The sequence below is a fragment of the Pleuronectes platessa genome, chromosome 12 (genome assembly GCF_947347685.1).
Source record: "Pleuronectes platessa chromosome 12, fPlePla1.1, whole genome shotgun sequence".
Taxonomy (NCBI): Eukaryota; Metazoa; Chordata; class Actinopteri; order Pleuronectiformes; family Pleuronectidae; genus Pleuronectes; species Pleuronectes platessa.
Window position 1 is genome coordinate 15,417,601 of NC_070637.1, and position 7,505 is coordinate 15,425,105.

Below are 7,505 nucleotides of genomic sequence, written 5' to 3' on the forward strand. Positions count from 1 at the left end.
ACACTCCCACCAATCACCTGTGATTACTTAAACATCTTAAGGACATATACTGCATATAAAACATCAAATAAAGTAAATTTGGTCACTAATAAACAGAGTAGGCTTAAAACCCTGTGGTCTTCAGTCTGCTTCCAACAGTGTGACTGTTTTATGAATGGGTCTCTCGAGGTGAACCGGCTTGGAGGTGCGCCTTCCCATTACATCCAGAGTTGAGTCGCCGATGAGCAGCTTGAGCTTCCTTACTCTCTCATCCTTCCCGGGATAGACTTCGATAATCTTAGCTAACTTCCACTGGTTTCTCGGCGTCAGCTCATCCTTTAGTAGAACGATGTCATCAACCTTCGCGTTTCTGCAGTCTTTGACCCACTTCTGTCTGTGCTGGAGATTTAAGAGGTACTCCTTCTTCCATCGTGACCAGAAGTTGTTGGCTAGGAGTTGAACCCGACGCCATCTCTTGCGGATGTAAATATCTTCCTTAACGAACTTTCCAGGAGGAGGGGATATAATCGTAGACTTCATGGTCAGTATGTGGTTCGGTGTCAAAGGCTCTGGACTAGATGAATCATTCAGGTTATCAGTAGTCAGAGGTCGACTATTCACGATCGCCATGACTTCGTATAAGAATGTTCGTAGAGAGGAACAGTCAAGTTGTTTGGCTGACTGTTCTAGAATAGACGTCAAAACACTCCTGATGGTGCGGATTTGTCTTTCCCAGACACCACCCATGTGACTTGAAGCTGGGGTGTTCATGATGAACTCACATCCCAGTTCCTTGAGCTCCTCTTGATCCATCTCTCTCAATGCCTCATCAAACTCACGCCTTGCACCAGCGAAGTTTGTCCCTCTATCACATCTTATCTGCCGTACCATTCCCCGAATAGCGATGAAGGAGCGCAGAGCGTTAATGAAGGCATCGGTGGTCATGCTATCAAGCATCTCTATGTGTACTGCTCTAGAACACATGCAGGTAAGTAATAGCCCGTAACGCTTTAGCTCTTTCCTTCCTTCTTTGATGTGGAATGGTCCAAAGCAGTCCATCCCGCAGTAAGTGAACGGAGGAGTAGTGTCCATCCTATCTTCCGGGAGGTCTGCCATCTTTTGTTGTTCAGTGCCTCTTCTGAACTTCCTGCACTTAGTGCACTTGTAAATATGGGATGACACTGTCTTGCTGCATCCAAGGATCCATATGCCATTCGAGCGGAGCTCGTTCATAGTCATTCCTCGGCCCTGATGGTGCACTCTCTCGTGATAGTGCTTGACCAACAATGCTGACACATGACTGTCCTTTGTAAGAACTGCTGGATGCTTCACATGTGGATGTAGGGCAGCATGAGTTAAGCGGCCTCCCACTCTGATGATTCCTTTTTTATCCAGGAATGGACTTAGCTTGTTCAACTTGGACTTGCGACCTATCTCCTTGTGATGCTGGAGGCACTGGACTTCTTGAGATAGGGTTGCATGTTGAACCATCTTGATTATGGTCATCTCTGCTTCTCTTCTTTCCTCTAGACTGCTGGCTTCACAGGACTTCGGCTTGAGACCTTTGACCTCCTTTGCACGGCGCTGGAGCCTGGCAATAGCTTTTACCACTCTTAACCAGTCTGAGAACTTGTGTAGGCGATCTAAAAGCGACCTCACCTCCTTTGCCTGAGTATCATGAACCTGGGCCTTCTTGAGCTCTGGGTCACTAATTGAGATATCTCCCACCTTTACATCTCCACTTGGTAGCTCTTTCTGCCACAGAAAGGCTGGGCCTGTGAACCAGTTAGAGGCTACAAGCTGTTCTGCCGTGAGACCTCTTGAGGCGTGATCTGCTGGGTTCTCCTCAGTAGTCACATACCTCCACTGCGCTGACTCTGTGCTTCGCTTGATGCGTTCTACACGGTTTGCTACGAACACATGAAATCTTCTGGCTTCATTACTGATGTATCCAAGTACAACCATAGAATCAGTCCAAAATACTTCTTGTAGGCATTCTACTTCGAGCTCTTTCTTGAGCAGGTCACTGATGCGGACAGCTACCACTGCTGCTGACAGCTCTAGTCTTGGTATGGTCGTGACCTTAGAAGGGGTGACTCTTGACTTTCCCATGACTAAGGTACAGTGGACTTCACCTGATGTACTGACCGCTCTGAGGTATGAGCACTCTCCGTAGCCTGACACACTGGCGTCCGAAAAATGGTGGAGCTCATAGTGCTGGACGTTGAAGCTTGGTGGAGTGTAGCATCTCTGGATCTTCACACCAGCCAGGTTTTTCAGGTCTTTGAGCCAATATTCCCACAAGGGTCGAAGGTCATCAGGCAAGGGGTCATCCCAACTGAGCTTGTCACGACACATCTGCTGCAGTATCTGCTTTCCAACCAGGATGAAGGGTGCCACGAACCCAAGCGGGTCATATACTGAGGCAACCGTGGACAAGACTCCTCTTTGGGTAAATGGATTTTCTTTGACAAGCACTCTGAACTGGAACTGGTCAGAAGACACGCACCACTGAACACCGAGTGCTCTATCCATGTGTTGCTCTCCGAGTGCCATGTCCAAGTCCTTGGCAACTTTAGCACATTCCTCTTTAGGGATTGTGGCTAGGACTTCCTTGCTGGTAGAGATGAACTTATGCAGCCGGAGTTTGCCTGTGCTACATAGTTCTCTTGCCTCTTTCACTAGTTGGATCGCTTGCCTTTCAGATGTTACACTTGCCAACCCATCATCAACATAGAAATTATTCTGGATGAAGCGGATGGTGTCTTCACTGAAGCGTCCACGTCCTTCAGCAGCGAGGTGTTTGAGTCCAAAGTTGGCGCAGCCAGGTGAGGAGGCTGCACCAAACAGGTGGACTTTCATCCGGTAGATGGAGGGTTCTGCTTCGAGATTTCCATTCTCCCACCATAGGAAACGTAGGTAATCTTGATCTTCTGCATTCACGTGGAACTGGTGAAACATGCGCTCAATATCGCACATGATTGCCACAGGACCTCGACGAAACCGACAGAGGACTCCGATCAAGGTGTTTGTCAACTCTGGGCCTGTCAGGAGATGATCATTCAGGCATGTCTCTTTAAATCTTGCAGAGCAGTCAAAGACGACTCGAATTTTCCCAGGCTTTTGCGGATGATACACCCCGTGGTGGGGAATGTACCATGCTGGGGCTTTGCTGATATCTTCTTGTGGGACCTTTTCTGCATCTCCACGGGTTATGGTCTCGTCCATGAAGGTCTTGTAGTCTTGGTAGTACTGCTTGTTTCTCTTCAGCTTCCTTTCTAGGCATCTGAGACGGTGGATAGCACATATCTTGTTATCTGGTAAGTTAGGTCTGTCTTTCTTGAATGGCAGTGGCATTTCGTAATGACCATCCTCCTTGAGCCTGATGCCTTTTTCCATCCTTGACAGGAATCTGAGGTCTTCTTGAGATATGTTGCCGTCCTCTGAAGCTTTTTCCACAAAGTCAGATTCCAGCACCTTGATGACAGCTGAAGGCGAGACAACTTCCTGGATTTGTGTTCTACATACGTAGTGCACTTCGCTTGTGAGGTTTGAAAAGGATGGATTACCTGGTATCACTTGCTTAACGATGACCTGGTGACTCACTCCAATCGCGTCTCCATAGTCGAGTGATAGGTTGCCGTAGCCAACTACACTCCAGCCCAAGTCAGTTCTCAGTGCAAAGGGCTGATTTTCTTCCCCAGAAACCACTTGTCTTGGGACGAGTGCTTGAGTACAGTTGTAGCCAATTAGCAAGCCTACGTCGCAGCTTTGGTGCGGAGCTATCTCATCTGCGATGTGTTCGAGATGTGGCCATGCTTTCGCCGTCTCTGGTGTGGGAATATGATCTCTGTTTGCAGGTATGAATTCTCTTGTATAGGTCACTGGCAGGGGAATTATCTTGTCCGAATGCATTCCTCTTACTTGCAGACCAGTCAGTTTCCTACAGGACACAACAGTGTTTCTTGAAGCCATTGTTGAGAGTTTTAGCTGAACTGGTTCGTTCTTCGCATGTAGAGCCTTTGCAGTGTCGTCCAGGAGAAAGGTTGTGTCACTCTGTGTATCAAGAAGTGCATACACAAGAACTTCACGATCAGGCTCACTTGAGGCCGACACCCACAGTGGGATGATGGTGGATGTATGAGTGCCTTTGACATGCTGGAGGACTCTATTGGATGTTGCTTCAAGTGAGGTTCTTGTTGCCCTATCCTGTGACCGTTCAATTTTGCGTCCATTTGACATGTCTCTTGCTGCATCAGGCATTGTTGACCTCCTTCCTTCCTTGGTGCGATTATCATGGAGGCAAGTCGGGTGTTTTTTCTCACACGTTTTGCAGATCATTCTGTTTTCGCAGTCCTTTGAGCGGTGGCCAGACTTCAGACAGCCAAAGCACAACTTATTTTCTTGCACAAACTTGACCCGGTCAGGGACGGTTTCATCTTTGAATTTATAACACTGGTGAAGACTGTGCCCTGTCCTTTCACAGAACACACAGCTTGTGGCGGCAGCCTTTTCGTCTGAATTTGTCGCCAATACCTTTGCTCCAGGACCTCTGTTCCTTGGATCCTTGCTCTTCTCACATTCAACTGGTTTTAGAGCGTGGAGGGATGATATCGGGTTGCAAGCGATTTTTGCTTCACGTGTAACGAACATGACAAACTGACTGAAGCTTGGGTACCTGCGACTATGTTCTTCCTCTTCCATAACCTTCCTATTCCATCTTGAGCTCAGCCAGTCTGGAAGTTTAGCAAGCATTTTCTGATTTTCATTGCAGTCATTGAGTATCTCAAGACCCTCAATCTGAGACATGGCGGCTTCACAGCCACGGAGGAAGTCAGCAAGTTCTCGGAGTTCTGAGCTTCCTTTGGAGCTTATCTTGGGCCATGAATCAAGCTTGTCTCTGTAGGCTTTGGCTATGAGGAATGGATTGCCATATCTCTCTTCTAAGATGGTCCACGCTGCGCAATAGGCGGACTCTGTGCCTAGAAGGAAATTACTCTCTATGGCCCTTTTTGCAACTCCACCCACATACCTTCGCAAGTAATATATCTTCTCGTCACCTGGTATGTTTTTCCGGTCAATAAGTGTCTTAAATGAAACCTTCCAGTCGTTGAATCTGAGTGGATCGCCGTTGAACATTGATGGTTCAGGTATGGGAAGACGACTCGCGCTGATGGAGTCTGCAAACACTTTCACGAGGGCTGCAGTGGTATCTTCTTTGTTCAGAAGTGGCATAGCTTGTGGTTGAGGGTGATGCTTTGACAGGTTACGTTCCTGTTTGACCTCCTTCCTTTCCTCCTTCAAGGGGACATGTTGATGGAGCAGCGGTTCCACTTCTTCATCTGAGCCTTCATTCTGCTCATATACTTGCAGTCGGGCCTTGGCAGCCTTTAGATTCTTTAATGTATCCATTCGCTCTATTTGCCTGCGCTTGGCCTCTAGAACCCTCTTCCTTTCTGATTCTTCGGCTTCAAGAACCCTCTTCCTCTCTGATTCTTCAGCTTCAAGTTTTTCAAGTTCTTCGATATGTCGTTCCTTTTCGAGCAGAACTTGAAATTCGGCTTCATTGGCAGCAGCTTCGGCAGCGGCGTATTGCCTGTGTGAAGAAGACTGACTTGAACGTCTGGATGTGATTTTTGAGCTGCTTCGAGAGCTTTGGGCAGAGAACTTGGAGGACTTGGTGTGTTGAGACTTAATGCTTATATTATCTGAGACCACAGACTTGCTCACAGATCCTGTTTCTTCAACACCTTGTTTATCATCCACTTGACATTCACCCCTTTCAGTTTTTAGATAACCTCTTGCAGTTTTGATTATCTTCTTTGTTACTGCTTCACAGGTGTCTACTCTGCGACGTGTGTCTTGGTCTGGAATTTTGATGTGTCTTAGCTCTTCATAAACATCATTTAGATTATTTGAGGCATTGCTGACCTTGGTAATGTGTTCATGCAGCAGGTTGTTTGAGCATTGACCACTCAGCGTACCTTTGGCATCCTTAATGATAGTCTTCCACTTCTCGTAGCTCACGCTGAAACGGTGTGCAACCTTTCTTACTTGCTCATCGTGCAGTTCTTGGCCCTTCTCCGTCAATTTACGAACTCTTTGGCCTCTTTGTGGCTCTTGTGAGGTAGTGGGGTTATCAGCTTCAGTGCCTTCGGTCGTTTGTGGTTGTGCTTCTGTGCAGTGCTGCTTCATGTCATCATCACTGACACGTTCTTCGTCACTCTCAGGGGCTAGCTCAAACTCTGACATTTTACTTGGGTTACTTTAGTTTGGTTTAAATCCAAAATTATCTTTAGCTTAGTAATTAACTCAGTAGTAAAGTTGGGTTCAGGGTAGCTTACAATATTTTTTAGGTATTTGTTTACAGCTGTGTTTAACTTAAATCACTCAGAGTGAAAAATAAACACAAAGACATTGCCTCTTTCAAAAGGTAAGCTACAGACATATTAAACACTTGCTAAGTAACAGCAATACACTTTTAAATTCACAGTAATACAGTTGTCTCTTAATTTAGTGTCATTGGTTTAACAGAAATTTTACAGTGTAACCACCAATATACACAATCTCAATATCAACACAATGTGAGTATCAATGCGCTTCAAATAATCAAATAAAAGGTAGGTAAACATTCACTTGTTATATGAAAATGAAAATAAAGTTTCAGTCTCTTGTGCACTTAAAGTCAATGGTTTAAATAAACTGTACTGAAAAATGCACAAATGATCTCAGTCTCTCAGTGCAAAACACTTAAGTCTTTTATTTGCAGCCATGTTCACGCCGTCCTGGTGATAAAGGATACACACGCGGCATGGAGATGGCCGCTGCTGTCTGGTTGCGTCTTCCTCGGCTACTCATGCAGAGCAGTCGAGTTCTCACTGTAGCTCCCAAGTAGTTCACACGAGGCCAGAGGTCTTTGTTAGAAAACGGGGTTTTATTTCCAGGTCGAACCAACCCGTGAGAACTGGGTTTAGAGAGAAAAATAAATGAAAATAAATACAAATTCACAATATGCAAATGTCCGTTTTTACAGCAGCACAACAGGTGTTACATTACACCAAAAAACACTTCACACACACCTCACATACAGCCCGCAGCTCAATATTAACTTGCACATTTACAAACTTAACTTACATAAACATATTCACAACTTTACATAGTATGCAAATCACTATCACGCACAACCATGCAATTGAAAGCAACACAATAAAATCGTTCACATTCTTCTTAGATATAAATAAATGATAAACATACCTCGTCCACTGCTTACTACTTGAGGGAATCTTATCTTATTGCTTGTCCTTTATAGTTTTTTCTTCTTCTTCTTATGTGCTTTTACTTTTAACTTTAATTTATAGCTTATTGATTGTGCTGCTTCTTTCGCGCTGTTTGGCTAGGTACGTCGCTTAAAGGTGTGGTGTAGGAAACATATGACGGCGGCAATTAGTTCCGCCCCAGTGCCATTATAACCAGTAGGAACCAAAAACGGGAGGTTAACCAACTAAACAAACTGCCAATGTGCGGCA

General features: G+C 45.6%; 1 long non-coding RNA gene across 1 annotated transcript; it reads right to left on the minus strand.

Annotated features, from left to right (window-relative positions):
- Window positions 1-6,892: 6,892 nt before the first annotated feature.
- Window positions 6,893-7,505, minus strand: LOC128453548 (uncharacterized). The gene is made up of 2 exons (XR_008341517.1): window positions 7,234-7,505; window positions 6,893-6,943 (listed from the first exon to the last, which is right to left on the minus strand). It is a non-coding gene; the product is annotated as an uncharacterized LOC128453548 (long non-coding RNA).